This window comes from Bos mutus, chromosome 11 (assembly GCF_027580195.1).
Source record: "Bos mutus isolate GX-2022 chromosome 11, NWIPB_WYAK_1.1, whole genome shotgun sequence".
NCBI classification, from domain to species: Eukaryota; Metazoa; Chordata; class Mammalia; order Artiodactyla; family Bovidae; genus Bos; species Bos mutus.
Window position 1 is genome coordinate 81,304,990 of NC_091627.1, and position 16,699 is coordinate 81,321,688.

At 46.7% G+C, this 16,699-nt stretch overlaps 1 long non-coding RNA gene across 5 annotated transcripts in view; it reads right to left on the minus strand.

Annotated features, from left to right (window-relative positions):
* The window catches only part of LOC138989908 (uncharacterized), a 145,355-nt gene that overhangs the window by 51,350 nt on the left and 77,306 nt on the right, over positions 1 to 16,699 (minus strand). For 2 of the 5 annotated variants that reach the window (XR_011466092.1, XR_011466093.1), the window contains exon 3: positions 554 to 720. The exons of the other annotated variants lie outside the window; for them this stretch is intronic. This is a non-coding gene — a long non-coding RNA (uncharacterized lncRNA). The remainder of the gene's footprint in view (positions 1 to 553; positions 721 to 16,699) is intronic. 5 annotated transcript variants of the gene reach the window in all.

Here is a 16,699-nt window from a genome sequence, read left to right on the forward strand (position 1 = left end):
GGCCTCCCGAGTCACTTCCATCCCTATCAAAGCACTGGTCTCTCACCCAAGACTCTCCCCTGGGTGGGAGGACCTTGAAGGAAGGAGCTGGAGATGGGAAACCAGCTGACCCCCTTCCTGTTTCCTCTGGAGCCACTCTGTCCGCATCTCAGGGCTGCAGGTGTGGCCTGTTTCCTCCTTTTTAAGGCTCCAGCAGCAGATTTCAAAAGCATGAGTTCCCCACTCCCACCCCAAGTGCCTCCTTCCAGAGGTGGAATTAAGCACAGGAGAGGCATCTTCAAAACCTTGTCGTCACCATGAGACTGGCACCAAGGTGTTGTGGGCTCTGCCATCTACCACCCCAAGCAGGACTTTGGGCTGCATCAGAAGAAAGGGGAGGGGGCAGTAAATATTTAATGCTTTGGACTGAGGTAAGCTAAAGTGAGGTCTTTCCCAGTGGTTCGGTGGTAAAGAATCCACCTGCAATGCAGTAGCCACAAGAGATGTGGGTTCAATCCCTGAGTCAGGAAGATCCCCTGGAGCAGGGCATGGCAACGCACTCCAGTATTCTTACCTGGAGAATCCCATGGACAGAGGAGCCTGGTGAGCTACAGTCCATGGGGTCTCAAAGAGTTGGACACGACTGAAGAGACTTAGCACACACGCACACACACACAGCTAAAGCAATGTGTGCAACAGTGTTCCTCTGGCTCTGCTGGTGTGCTGCCTCAGTTTCCTTGTCTGCAAAACAAGGATTGAGGATGAGATTTGTGGGTTTCAAACTCTGCTGTCAGAGCTCAAGCATTCTACAGGAAAGAATCAGGGCCTTAGTAACTCCTGTTTTATCAGTTACACAACTGGGCTTTATCCCTAAGATTTCATTTGCAGAACTAGCTCACAGCTGAGAAATGTTTTATCACTTCTGGGCCAAGCGATGCTTGTGTCGATCTCAGCTTAAAGCTTCCAGGGACAGGCAGCACCTCATCCACTGCAGGAAGATGCCTGGAGAGAGAGGATGGACCCCAGAAGGATGAACCAAAGGGATTTACTCCGCAAACCTTAGGTTGGGAACAACACTGGACACACAAATACATATATATGGCCAGGACACAGAGAGATGGGACTGGCCATGGGAAGTAGGCTCAGGAGAGTCTGGGCAGACCCAGAGGAGAATATGTACCCAGGCTCACTCATATATGCTGCTTATGTGCACACACACACACACACACACACACACACACACACACACACACACACAGTTGACCTTTGGAGCCCTGCCTCCATGGCAAGGCGCCACCTGCAGAAATATCCTTCTGTCTCCCTCTGAATCCCGCCCCACTCCCACTTACCTCCTTTTGGACTCCAAGCTGACCTCGCTGAGCTCTGTCTGGAGAAGAGGAAAATGTCTCTATCTGTTTTTCAAATATTTGGGGCTTGCTAAAGACCAACACATTTTTTTAAAGTCTGTATAATTTGAGGGCAATTTGATCCATATGTTTCTGATTCCTTTGCACTTAAATCATCAAAATATTGATTTTTAAGAGCCATTTGATGTCTAAGGAACCTTTTTAATGAGCTTTTAAAGCTCTTTAAACCCAGAGACTGGAGCCGGTGCCAGGGTCCAGGCTGGCTGCTGGATGGCCAAGGCCCCTCCCCGGGGTCGGGATCACTTGGAGCTGAGACTCACTCCCCCACTGCAGGCCTCACCTCTGCCTGGCCTCACTGCCTCCACTAGCACTGGCGGGGGTCCCAACCCAGCTTCTTGCTATTCCTGACAGGGGGCCTCTTGTCACAGATCACAGTCCCCTTTCCTCAATGCTCGCTTAAGGCACAAACTAAGAGCAGCGAACGGGATCCTTAATTGTTAAAGCCTGCGTCATATTTTGCTGTAGAACTATGCTACAATTTATGTAACCACTCCCCACTGGAGAACATACAGGTCATTTCCAATCGTGCACCTTAGTGCACATTTCTGATTATTAACTTCGGCTGTGTTTCTAGAAATGAAAACACTGAGTCAAAGAGAGAGCACACCCTCAATGCTCTCTCCACACGTGCTGCCACGCCATTTTTCCAAAAGATGACACCAATTTTTACACATCCACACATCTCCCCTCCTGCACTCTTGAGAGGAACATTCATTTCTATTCAAACAATGCTGTCGCATTTGAGCAAAGAGAAGCCCTCTTACACAGCACAGACAGGAGGAGGTTCTAAAGCCAGAGGCCTGCACTGGAATTCCACTTCTGCTATTTACTAATTGGAAGGGTGACTTACTCTGTCTGCGCCTGTTTTCCCATCTATAATTTGGGGATAATAATGGCACCACCACATGTTTATCATGGGGACTAAATGACATCACATACATACACATAAATGACTTAGTGGCTGATGCACAGTTGGTGGTCAATTAATGATGCCTAATATTATTACTATCCTTTAGCTAGTCCAGTCGGACACGAATGAAGCGACTTAGCAGCAGCAGCTAGTCCTTCAACCCAGCATGCCCTTCTCTTTCTCACCTTTTTGATGCCCTTTCCCCCTGCAACCCACCTTTTTGATGCACCCACTACCCAGGGCCTTACTTATCTCTACACTTAGCTAAGTTCCATTTCATTTCAAATCAGTTCAATTCCATCCCCCAAATTCTGGCATTTGTGCAAGCCAGTGTCCAGGGAGCTGGGCAGACACATAAAATAGATCATCTCTAAGGTCCAGGCCAGGATGCGTTCTTTGAGAACTAGAGTGGCGCCCACCCCAGCACACACCACATGCCTTTGTGTCCATAAGGTTATTATGGAAGAAACTACATAGGGTTCTCCATCACAAATTACTTGTGTGTGCATGTGCATGCATGTTCTTATGCACACATGCGTTTTCATGTGTGTGTTGCTGTGGGCATGTGTGTAGTGTTTGTGTGTGTGTGCATGTATGCTCAAAGTTTAAGTTCCTGAGGTGCGAAGACAATACAGTGAGCTGCCTCTGACACATCCACAGATCTTATACAAGGCAAGTTACAAACCTCGGACAATTATAGCTTATACAATTCAAGGAACACATGAATGAATGAATGAACAAAGGAATGGACAGAAAACCCTAAACTTCCACTTAGGCTGAGGATCTGGGAAGAGGGTTTGACTAGGGTCAGAAGTTCTGCACTTGAAACGCAATAGGCCCTGTGTGACACGGCGGGCCCTGCCCCTGCCGTTCCTCAGTGTTCATCCCCCAGAGTGAAGGGATTGGGTTAGATGACCTCTGAGGTTCTTTCCAGCTCCAAGGACGTGCTGAAGCCCCTCTTCCCCAACAGGGCCCTGTTCCCAATAGCCCACCCGCCTCAGTCCCTCCAGACGCAGACCTCATCAGATCCATGAAGGCCCCAGTCCCATTTGGGGTGGGCCTCGCTTGGGGAGGGCCTTTTGCTCCCCTGCCTCATGGGGCTCAAGGCTATTTTGTCTAAATTCTCCAGGAACAGAGGAAAAGCACAGAGGCTTTTGCTAAAGCCCGGTGGGCAGGTCTCTTTGAGGACAGGGATTAAGTTTGTGTCTGTTGATCTCCCCTCCGGTCGACTCCGCTGTCTGCGAACCAGCTTTGGATTCTCTGGGCTTTATCCTCCGTCATATGGTTCCACTCCCCTCACATTACCCTGGTGGTGCCATTTCCAGCCATCCCTTCAGAGCGCCTCTGCAAAAAAGAATAGATCCCCAAAGAACCAAGCAAATTTTGGTCCATGCTGGTTCTAAATGAAGTCCCTCTTCCTTCAACAATTGCAATTTGGAAAAGAAACAAGACCCTCCTGTCTCCCCAGCCTAGGGCAACTCTGTCAGACCTCACACCAGACCTAAAAGACTATCTCCACTGGCGATGGGAGGTCAGTCTCAAGGGGCCCCGGCTTGCCTTCATCCCAGCGCAGGACATTTTAGGCTCTAATGGAGCTGCTGGTGATGGGCTGGTGGGCTGACTCCTACCGGATTATCTGAATTTGGAAGGGTCACTCAGGGGTCAGCAAGTCTGGGAGGGCCGATCCTAACTTCACAATGAAGACGTAGCCACAAGGGTCTCTGTCTCTGAGTGACCCCTTCTGTCTCAGAATTGCCTGTCTGCTCAGGGAAAGGGGCCTGATGCCTCTTAAGGGTCTTACTCCCCACAACTCTCAACCCTAGATATCAGTGTGGGGCTATAACGTGCTATTTCTAACACGGCAACAGGGATATGAGCTTTATGTAAATAGTAGAGGATGTTTTTGAATAATTTATGTGATATTTTTAATTCAAGTTTTAAAAATCCTAATGTTCCCAAAACAGAGGAAACACTGATGCTGCAATATTCAAACTGAACAATCTTTTGCTTTTAAAGATAAAGACTTAGAGTTCTTAACCAATTGCAGTAATCTCAGGAAACTCATTTAAAAACATGACTGAGCTGTGTGGCTTTCAGGATCTCAGTTCCCTGACCAGGGATTAAACCAGGCCCATACGAGTGAAAGCATGGAGTCCTAACCACTGGAGCGCCAGGGAATTCCCAGAAAACCTGTTTTTAATGATCTGGATTCTGACTCATTTTATTTAAAATACATGATTTGTATGCCCCTCTTTTGTACGTAATCACACTCACAAACAGCAAACACACTTGCTCTGTGATTCTGGGACAGGTTTTGCAGTATCTCTGGGCCTCAGTTTTCTTTGGTCTCAGTTTACTAATTTATAAAATAAATACAATTTACAAAATAAAAAACTAGATAACTATGTCCCAGGTCCCTTCCAACTCTTGAATTCTATGATAGCAAGAAAATTCTGAGCATATGAACTAACTGGAGCAGCTTTATAGCAAGGAGACTATTTCACCCTGGATAATCTTCAGAGCATTCCCCTAGCCATGGGCCATGGATAGGGCAGAGCTGGCTGAACTAATGAAGGAATACTGCTCATGTTTTCAAGAAACACCTCTGTGAGCTAACCAAGGGTAACACCACCTCTGCCTTGCTCACTGCTGTGCTCCTGTCACCTAGCACAGGGTTCTGTACATAATAGCTGTCCTGAATGGTTGTTCAATAAACAAAGGAATTAATTAACTAATTCATTAAGGCATGCATGCTGGGCCTCTCCCTGGATTTGTATAGCTCTTTTCCTCAAAAAATTCAAAAGTTTTTTGTCAGAAGAACATCTAAAACATGACTTTTTTTCCAGAGGATTCTAGACCAGATATTAAATGTGTAAGATAATAAAACAAATCCAACTCAATTCCTATGAAAAGCCTTCTATCCCAAATATAACCTGAGATGACACAAGCAAACTGAGTCTTATTGACCCACTGCACTGAGGTAGAATGTGTAGACAGACTCCTGAAACAATGTCTTCTTAGAAGTGAGGCCATGGTTTTCATTGTGGGTATCAGAAGTGGAACCACTATTTGGACTGATTATTTTCTTAAGGCAAAGGTCGTCTCAAGTAAGGCAAGGTGATGAGTGAAGAACAAAGTGCTACGGAAATCCAGACAGGCCATGGTGATAACTGCATAATTGATGGGAGAAGGGTACTGGTTCTTATCCTGCAGACCCTTCGCTTTATGGCCATTCTCTGTCCAAACCAAAAGGTCAGCCACAAAAGCAGCCTCTACATCACTGTCAGGATGCCAGGTGACGTTATCATCACAGAAGTAACAGCTGGGAGTGGGATGAATCTGGCCTCCCTGTTCCACTCGCCAGGTGATGAGCTGTTGAAACATATGATGTGATTTTATTTGTACACCTACAGTCAAGATTCCAGAGAGTCTACTCTTGGCAACCACCATGGACATGAAGACGAAAAGGGTGTTTAGGCTTTGTGGAATCCTACGTTACTGAAACCAGGTTAAAAATCACGTCCTAGAATCCATTTGAGTTTATCAGAAATGTGGCCATCTCCTTCAGTTTCAAATAGGTTGTTATATCTAGTCAAGTAATATTTATCCAGGTGTAACCCAAAATGTTGACAATGGTACTGATAACTCCCTGGTTAGCTAACAGAAAATATAAGATCATTTGTCCATTTCCATTGGGCCAAAGAATTTCAAAATTTGGTGCTGAAGAAGACTCTGACAGTCCCTTGGACAGCAAGGAGATCAAACCATTCAGTCCTAAAGGAAACCCGGAATATTCATTTGAAGGACTGATGCTGAAGCTCCAATATTTTGGCCACCTGATGCAAACAACCGACTCCTTGGAAAAGACCCTGATGCTGGGAAAGACTGAAGGCGGGAGAAGGGGACAACAGAGGATGAGATGGTTGGATGGCATCACTGACTAAATAGACATGAGTTTGAGCAAACTCTGGGAGACAGTGAGGGACAGGGAAGCCTGGTGTGCTGCAGTCCATGGGGTGACAAAGAGTCAAACACAACTGAGTAACTGCACAACAACAAAAAAATAATACATTTCTGTCTTCCACTGATATATCCCTCATTATAGAAATCACCGTTTGGATGGTGCATGGAAAAAGTGAATCAATATTTCCTCCAGGTAATTTTCTAGAATTACCTGGTGTGTCTTACCATTTTGTAAGTTATGTGACTTCATTTTGTTAGTTCCCTGAGGCATGCTTCAGTGAGACAAATTCCATAGAGGGTGTTGGGGTCTTAAAGATCCCAACAAATGTTTAGATACCTAAACATTTCTAAGAAGTTAAGGCCGGATTTGTACACACACACACACACACACACACACAAGTTGTCCTCTACTGGGGCACAGACTCTATTGAGGGTGTAGATGTCTAATGATAAAGTTGGATAATCTCTTGATATCTGTATGGATAGCACCAAAATAAGAATAACAGCAACAGTAAACATGATAGTGACCACAGACATTTTCTCAATATAATTTAGGCAATGGAGAAACAGTCATACTATCAGCAAACTTGTTGCCACAAAAGAGGAAAGTAAAAAGAAATAGGCAAAAGTGAAAAAGGCAGAGTGTTAGACAAAGGAGAGTGTGTTAATTTGTGACTCTAGGCATCTGTGCAATATTATTCTGAAGATGTGGAAGCACGTCCATCTCATGCTTTCATCTGCTTAATATGAAGGTCTGAGGGTAGTCTTTCCCGATTTTCAGAAATTCTTAATAGAGTCTCCTTTGGAAGATATGCTTTGGAGGGAGTCTTAAGCATCCTCACTGGGAAATTACTGTTTGAGATGGCCCTCCAGTTGCCAAGGATGATCTATGTTTCTTTAATTGGGAAGCATCCATCCAAAAATCAAATCCCTGGAATTCTACTGTTCTTGTAGGTTGTTAGCAGTAACTGCTAATGTCTTTTTTCATCAGTGTCCAAGGGCTACATTTCTATAATGTTTCTTCCAAAAACCAAGTTTTTATTTGTGTGGGCATGGAGTAGGAGGATGTTAATAGTAAAACTGGCCTATGATATGGAGCCCTTGCAGTATTTGGCTATTGAAGCTCCTAACAGGGTACTGTGAAAAATTCTGAAAGAGATGGGAATACCAGACCACCTGACCTGCCTCTTGAGAAACCTATATGCAGGTCAGGAAGCAACAGGTAGAACTGGACATGGAACAACAGACTGGTTCCAAATAGGAAAAGGAGTACGTCAAGGCTGTATATTGTCACCCTGCTTATTTAACTTATATACAGAGTACATCATGAGAAACGCTGGACTGGAAGAAACACAAGCTGGAATCAAGATTGCCGGGAGAAATATCAATAACCTCAGATATGCAAATGACACCACCCTTACGGCAGAAAGTGAAGAGGAACTAAAAAGCCTCTTGATGAAAATGAAAGAGGAGAGTGAAAAAGTTGGCTTAAAGCTCAACATTCAGAAAACGAAGATCATGGCATCTGGTCCCATCACTTCATGGGAAATAGATGGAGAAACAGTGGAAACAGTGTCAGACTTTATTTTTGGGGGCTCCAAAATCACTGCAGATGGTGATTGCAGCCATGAAATCAAAAGATGCTTAGTCCTTGAAAGGAAAGTTATGACCAACCTAGATAGCATACTGAAAAGCAGAGACATTATTTTGCCAACAAAGGTCCGTCTAGTCAAGGCTATGGTTTTTCCAGTGGTCATGTATGGATGTGAGAGTTGGACTGTGAAGAAAGCTGAGTGCCGAAGAATTGATGCTTTTGAACTGTGGTGTTGGAGAAGACTCTTGAGAGTCCCCTGGACTGCAAGGAGATCCAACCAGTCCATTCTAAAGGAGATCAGCCCTGGGTGTTCTTTGGAAGGAATGATGCTAAAGCTGAAACTCCAGTACTTTGGCCACCTCATGTGAAGAGTTGACTCATTGGAAAAGACTCTGATGCTGGGAGGGATTGGGGGCAGGAGGAAAAGGGGACGACAGAGGATGAGATGGCTGGATGGCATCACCGACTCGATGGACGTGAGTTTGAGTGAACTCCGGGAGTTAGTGATGGACAGGGAGGCCTGGCGTGCTGCAATTCATGGGGTCGCAAAGAGTCGGACATGACTGAACTGAACTGAACTGAACAGGGTAGTGCCTAAGATTGCAGGTAATAATTGGAGGTAATATTCCTAGACATTACCAGCTCATGAGGAGGCCTATTACCAGCTCATGAGGAGACAGTTGATGTACTCTCAAAGGAGCTGACCAGTCTTAGGATCAGTGATTAGGACTCTGCCCAGTGGTTAGTTTTGCTGGTCAGGGCCTGAGTTCGATCCTACAAGCTGTCCAGTGTGGCCAAAAAAAAAAAAAAAAATCTAATTCAAAGAAGTTGAAAGGCCAAGGTCAGGACTTTGAACCAGGGAAATTCAGCTGTTTCTGAAAGCTGGGCTAAGTTTAATTTGAAAATTCCATTCATCCTTTCTACTTTGCCTGAAGTTTGGGGGTGGTGAGGAATTTGGGGTAAGCAGTAATGTCTTCTTATAGAACTCTTTGATGATCATCTCAGGAATACAGGGTAGGGGGGAGGTCCTCATCACTAGAGCATCAGATGGGGACCCCTCTAGTAGGAAACACAAAATTGAATGGTTCATTCTGATGCTCTTCAACAAGGAAAGGTTTCAACAAATCTGGAAACAAACATGCTCCCAAAGCCAAAAACAAACAAAAACAGCAGAACATATTCATACTCCATTAAAAGGGATAATTGTATTACATTCATTGGGAGGTTTTCAAATGGGCCTTGAGGTCTTGATTCCCAGGCATGCCCCACCTTTACTGTTTTGCCAAGATTATGTTGTTGGCAGCTGAGGTATGCACTAGAGCAGGGTTCAATAAACTATAGCCCGCAGGCCAATTCTAGCCCATGGATTTTTTTTTTTTTTTTTTTTTTTTTTTTGTAAATAAGTTTTTGCTGGAACACAATCATGCCTATTTGTTTATGTACCGTCTATCACTGCTTTTGCACCCCAACGGCAGAGCTGAAGAGTTGCCACAGACTCTGTGTCCCACAGAGCCTAAAACATTGACTGTTCGGCCCCGTACAGAAAAAGTTTATTGATTGCTGGTCTAAGGTACCATTATGATGGGCCGTTTGGGTCATATTGTAAGTTCCCCAACCTGGCCACTTTAATTCCAGGCTGTTCTTGGAGAGGTTGTGCCATTTTGTAAAATATGTACAAGAACCTGGGTTAAAATGAAAATCCTACAAAGAGTGGGCCTTTAGCCTTGTGGAGAAGTAACTTGGACTGAGATGACCCCACGTAAGTTAGTAACAGTTGGCCAAGAGTCACTTTTACACCTCCCATCTTGGGCTCCCAACCAGAGTGTAACTATCTTCAGCTGCATTCTTCAGCAAAAGGGGTTTTGGAGATTTTGTCTCCCAAATCTACCCTCTGGGACACAAAGTCAGGATGGAGGAAAATGGAGCCTGTAGCATTCTGAGATGGGCAGCCAAGCTATAGTTCATCCTCTTAAAGATCACCAACCAAGCAAAGCCTTAAACTTGTTCACCCTTGGGACTAGTTTTGGCTGTGGACTCATTGGTACTCATCTGCTGACAATTCTATGGCCATTCTCTCCCCTTACAGACAAATAAAGTTTATGACAAAGCAGTACAAGACAGGGGTGAGATTAGAGGGCTTTCTAAATTGTTAGATGTTATCAACGGAAAACCACTGCTCAATTAGAAAAAGTTGTGATAAAGTAAAACTGACTTTCATTGATCTAGAGCAGCAATACTACACTGACAGATCTTAAATAACATTTTGTTAGGAGAAATGAATGCATTTTATTTTACTCCTCTTTGCGGGGTTGCAGAAGTTCTTACAGCAGGATATCAGACTAGGACATGCTTAGATTGGCTAGTTTCCTAAGGCAAGGATCAGTATATAAAAGGCAAAGTTCTAGTTTAAAAAAGGAAGCCTTGTACTAGTCACCAGGCTTTCTGCTGTTGTTACTGCACAACCGATGGGCACTTCTGGTTCTCACTCCCAGTCATTCTGTGGTGATGATGGCCGTCACTTATTGAACCAGACAATGTAGATGATTTATCCTTGTGTACCCTGTACCAGGGGCTTCCCTGGTGGTTCAGATAGTAAGGAATCTGCCTGCAATGCGGGAGACTTGAGTTCGATCCCTGGGTTGGGAAGATCCCCTGGAGGAGAGCATGGCAACCCACTCCAGTATTCTTGCCTGGAGAATCCCCACCGACAGAGGAGCCTGGCGGGCTATAGTCCATGGGGTCGCAAAGAGTCAGACACAACTGAGCATGCACAGATTCTAAATGCATATTATGCTTAAAACTAAGAGCTTAAAAAAGATGAAGGTGACGTCTCTGGGTTCCAGTGATTAAGACTCCACACCTCCACTGTAGGGGGCATGAATTCGATCCCTGATTAGGGAATTAAGATTCCATAAGCCACACAGCATGACTAAACAAACAACAACAACAACAAAAAACAAACAAACTCCAAAAAATGATGAAGGTGTATAGCATCTTCTTTCTGTCCCACTCCATCCATCGCCACCCAATAAAGTCTATTTTCAAGGGGAAGGAGTTACGAATCCAGAGGGCCTGTGTCTGAAATGCCATACTGCTGCTGCTGCTGCTGCACCGCTTCAGTCGTGTCCGACTCTGTGCGACCCCATAGACGGCAGCCAACCAGGCTTCCCCTCCCTGGGATTCTCCAGGCAAGAACACTGGAGTAGGTTGCCATTTCCTTCTCCAATGCATGGAAGTGAAAAGTGAAAGTCAAGTCGCTCAGTCGTGTCCGACTCTTAGCGACCCCATGAACTGCAGCCTACCAGGCTTCTCCATCCATGGGATTTTCTAGGCCAAAGTACTGGAGTGGGGTGCCATTGCCATACTACTGGTCCCTAAGACAGAGGTTCCCAGGTTCTGAATACCCCACCCAGCCTTGCACATACTGCAATGCACACTTTGGTCTTGCATCATGAAAGTAACAGACTGGAAATAAAGAGGTTTTAGAACCAGATAGACCCCAGCACTGCTACTTACTGACTGTGGGGCATTGGGCAAGTCCCTTCATCTCTCCAAGCTCCTATTCCCTTATCTTCAAACAGAAAAGTAGCACATGCTGTTTGTTGTCTACCCCTAAAATCATTCCTTCCTGCCTCTTTCTTCCCATTACCACTGAGTGACTTCTTAGCCTCTCAAGTTGCTAGATTGTGTGTGGCCCTTCAAAATGGGAGGACACTTGCGTTCGTGGCTGGCACACTGTTGTCCTGACTCTGGACAACTGGAAGGAGAAAGAGGCCCTGGGTGGTCTCTCCTGAGGGGCTTGAGAGGTTCAACTCTTTCCATTAGGATTGAGAGATGAAAGAGCTTTTTCCAGGCTGCAGGGCAAGTCCCAAAGGGGGTCAGGCCTATTGGATCCAACTGCTGGTTGTTCATTAGTGCCTTCCCATATCATTTTCAATAAATATTCATTCAATGCCTACGAATGCCAGGGACACCACTGTGTGCTGGGGACGCAGTGGTAAACAAGACAGACAGGATCCTTGCCTATCAAATGGCCACAGCGGTTCAAATGACCACAGACTTTCCAGCTTCCCAACTTCCTAAATCACTGTGAGCATAATTGTGAGCATATTTCCACCTCTGCATTTTGAAATCCATCCATAACCCAAGGACTCTCCCAGGGCCCCTGGCTTGAGGTTGCTCAAGATGAACTGTTTTGCAGGAAAGTGAATATTTATTGAGCATCTTCCACTTGTAAGACTTGGGTCTATAAACATGAGGCCTGTTTTCATACCTCAGGGAGCTTAATTCTGGGGTGGTTGCTGCTGCTGCTGCTAAGTCGCTTCAGTCATGTCCGACTCTGTGCAACCCCATAGACGGCAGCCCACCAGGCTCCCCCGTCCCTGGGATTCTCCAGGCAAGAACACTGGAGTGGTTGCCATTTCCTTCTCCAGTGCATGAAAGTGAAAAGTGAAAGTGAAGTTGCTCAGTCATGTCTGACTCTTCGCAACCCATGGACTGAAGCCTACCAGGCTCCTCCGCCCATGGGATTCTCCAGGCAAGAGTACTGGAGTGGGGTGCCATTGTTGGTACAGGACAAATATTTGATCTGAGTAACACAAGTTATCATGCCTGAAGGAACCATAGGGAAAGTCCAGAGCAGCTGAGTCAGTTTTGGGGATGAGGTGACCCTAAAGGTGGTAGGATTCGATCAGGCAGAAAAGGATAGGAGATGGCCCACGAGAATAACTTAAGGGGCAATGTCCAAATGGGGGAAAGGCAAGCTGAGGATGGGGACAGGAAATGAATTGGCCCAAAGACCTGGTTTGCAGCCTGAGAGAAGACCTTAAATACGAAGCCGAAGAATTTGGACTGCATCCTATGGGCAAAGGGACATTTCAGGTCAGGAAGGTGCGCTGCGAAACGATTACTTTGACATCTGTGAGGGAGATGATTAAGAGGGTGGAGACCCTGGAAGCAGCAAATTGAGGCCTGAGCAGCTTTGGACCTTTCAGAGAGGGGCTCACACCCTCTGGGTTTTATTTCTAGCTCAGTCATTCTGCTCAGATTGTGCAAATCCTGCTGTGGAAGACTACTGGTTGCCTCCCAATATCCACTTCCCTCTCTCACCTTTCTAACAAAATCTTGAGTTTGTCTGGGGCAGCAAAATCTCTTGTTAAAAATGTTCAGCTCCTCCAAATCTAGCTAAACATGTCCATACTCCTGGCCAATGAGGCATAGAAAGAATTTACAGTGAGGCTTCTGGAAAGGTTTTGTTTTCTTGATAAAAAGACATTGATCTGGCCAGTACAAATTTTTTCTTTACCCACTTCTTCCAGCCTGGAACTCAGTTATGATGTCTGGAAGTGGTACAGTCATTAATGACCATGAGGATAAAAGCTCTAAATGAAGGATGGCAGAGAAGGAAGATAGCAGGAGTCTTGACTCTTAATGACTCTCTTGAATAGCTGTATCACTCTGAATTGCCTATCTCCAGATTTCCTATTACATAAGAAAAATAACTGTTTAATTTGTTGAAGGTTTATTTTAAGCAGCCAAACTTATTTCCTAACTGGTATACGTGGCTAACCCTGAATGCCTCACTTTCTCCTTTTCAGTCTCACAGCCTGGCGCAGAAATGGATTACCCGTCTGCCATGTGCTTTTCAGGAGCTGCCCACAACTGAAGAGGCCCTCGGTCTATGTTGCCCCCTTGGTCCCAACTCTCTCAGCCATGCAGGGCCTCCCTAGCTTGCCCAGATCCTTCAGAGACCAGAAGGCAAGGCCAGCTGGGACAACCCCAGGAGACCAGATCTCCAGCTGGGAATCCAAACCTAGAGCCCTAGACCAAAAGTCAGAAGTCCTCGGATGCTGAACCACCTCTACGACTAATCAGGACATGACCGTGACCCCATCACTGCCAATTCCCTTGGGCCTCAGTCACTTTGTCTTTGGAATGTGGGGGCTGAGTTAGGTCAAAGTTTTCAAAGTACACATCATTAATTTGCATTTAACTGTAAATAATAGAGAGCTTCCCAGGCAGGGCTACTGGTAAAGAACCTGCCTGCCAATGCAGGAGACACGTTTCGATCCCTGGGTCAGGAAGATCCCCTGGTGGAGGTCGTGGCAACCCACTCCAGTATTCTTGCCAGGAGAATCCCATGGACAGAGGAGCCTGATGTGCTACAGTCCATACAGTCACAAAGACTCAGACACAACAGAAGCAATTTAGCACATACACAAAAAATTATAAAAGCAAGCAAAGAAACAACAAAAATCAAAAACCAAAAGGTAGTGCATTCCATCAGGCTTAAACAATAAAGTTATCATCTGATAAAGTCCAAAGACAGGACCACTTATGTTTGGTATGGTCAGCTGCCCACCAATGTCATCAGGCTCCCTGCAGTTCTCTGTGGATTAGCTCTGTCCTTGAATTGGCTTCCTTCAGGGGCACCGGATGGCTACCGCAGTACCAGACATCACGACCAGGCACTCCCCTAGCCAAGAATGAAGAGGAATGTATTTCTTGTGTTTGATTTTTAGGAGCAAGAAGCTTTTCCCACAGGGCCCTATCAGACCTCATGGGTCAAAAGTGTCTCTTTCCAGCCAGTCACTGAAAAGGAAAGGGGCATGGCCATCTGATCTGAATGTATTCTGGAGAGCAACCATGACCAGGACAGAAAGGAAGCCCTCTTTTCTAAAAAAAAAAAAAAAAAAAAAGACATGACCCCGTGACACAGAGCAGATAAAAGTTGAGTCCCTTGGACTGAAGTTAGCGGTGGGGAGAAGGCTGGCTCCCCTTGCTACTGTCCTCAGACTCCCAGTCCTGGAGCTGAAGCTCCTAACACCAGTTTGAAAGCCACTGGGCTTGATCTCATAGGGAGCTTTCCATTCCAACACCCTATGTGTGTTTGCTTCTAAAATTAATGGCTCTGGCAGAATGAGGTCAATATGAGAGGGAAAACTACCCATATCCCCTGAGGTCACCCTGAGGACGGACAGTCAAAGAGCCTGGGGGGCTTCTAGCCTGGTTACAGCTAGGAAAACTGTACACATTTTTCTATACATTCACCATAGCGACCCATGTTCATACAATCTGTTCCTCTTTGAGGGCACACACAGTCTTACCCAGTCTGAGAAGCTGTCCAGTAAGTAGTGTAAGGCCCAGATGGCTCCACACTAAAATCACAGGTGGGGAAACCGAGGCACCAGACAAGGAGGTCTTGGCTCCCAAAGCCAGGGTCTGGAAGAGCCTAGCTGGAACCATATACTGCCAATTCGGCCTAAGGATGAGTAACGTTCCTGGGAAACTGGGAATACCAGGAAAAAGACACAGGTCTGATGGCTCCTGATCACAGGCTTGCTGGCAGGGTGCCTTAGGTCCCTCAACCTCTCTGCTCCCCACTCCCCTCATCTATAGAATGCACCACTTCAGGGTCACTGGGAGGACTTGGGGGAGTCCTGTGAAGGGTTGTTTAAAAGAGCTGTGGGGTCTTCCGGCCTGAGACTGCAGACAGCTAGGGGAGGACCTGCTCTGTTTCCCTCCTCCAGACTGTACGTGAAGGAAGACTGGTCCCGAACCCCAGACTGCCGCCCTGCGCCTGGCCACCGCCTCCTCCCGGAGGCCCTGGCAGTCTCTGGTCCAGCCCCTCCCCCACTCCCTAGGGGCAGGCGGCTGCTAATGGCCCTCCCCACAAGCTGCTTCATTAAGGATTTGTTCTGTGAGCTGCAATCAAAATAAACAGACCAGCCTGAAAGCCAGGGAACTAAAAACCAATTAAGAGGGAATGGAGATGGAAGGGAGGGGGGGTGGGCAGGAGGGGAAAAGAGGCCGGGGCTTTCCAAAGACTCAGTTCCCATGGCAGCCAGCTTCCAAAATAGTCTGGGAATGAAAAATAATGAAAACCACAGTGGAGAGAAAAGCGATCCTGGCAGGAGAGTCCTGACCTCGGGATTGGCTAAATCCCCTTTCTCCTGGCTCCCAGAGGGCGGCTTGGTGGGTCAGAACACCGGTGACCCTTCCTTCCCCCATCCACCCTCAAGGTTGTGAGTGGTGCAAACCCTCTGCGGGCCTGCCGCCAAGGCCCCAGCGTGAAGGAGCCCATGCCCTGCTTTCCGCATGGGGAAACCATGATGGAGAAATGGGGCAGGGTAGGAACAAGACTGAAAAGGGAAGTTCAGAGCACCATGAAGTCCGCCAGCCTGGTTTCAGAGGGCTTCCTGGAGGAAGTGACATTCAGACTGAGATCTGAAGTAAGAGCTGGCCATGAAATGAAGAGCCGGAAGAGCACCTCCGGAAGACAGAAGGGGAATCCCAAAGGCTTGGGAGTGGAGGAGCAGGAGAAAGACCAGAAGTCTGGTGGGGCTGATAAATATTGAGTTAGGTGTGCTGTGTGCCAAGCTGAGTGCTGTTTTATGCCCTGAAACCTGAGAGGCAAGAACCCCGGCAGGCTAGGACTCCCAGGTGTTATGGAAAGGCAGTGGAGCCAGGACCCCACCCACACCTGCAGATGTTACACATACCTGCTTGCCCTCTGCCTGAGCCGGGCCTCCCAGGGAGCACCCCCCAGCCCCCGCCATGACCTGCCCACCACCCCCCCACCCGGGTGACAGGGGAGCCCAGCCTGGCGTTTCTAGCATCATCTCCTAATGATATCTCCAAGGAGGCCCCACAGCCCACCAGGACGCATCACCAGAGGCATCGCCGTTTAACCATCTCCAGACCCCCTTGTGGTCTGGTTTCTGTTTCACTGGTGAGGCAACAGGAAAGCTGAGATCCTATTAAGCTAACTTGCAGATGCCAAAAAGGAATAACGGCCAAAATTAAATTAACCCCTTCACTCTCCCT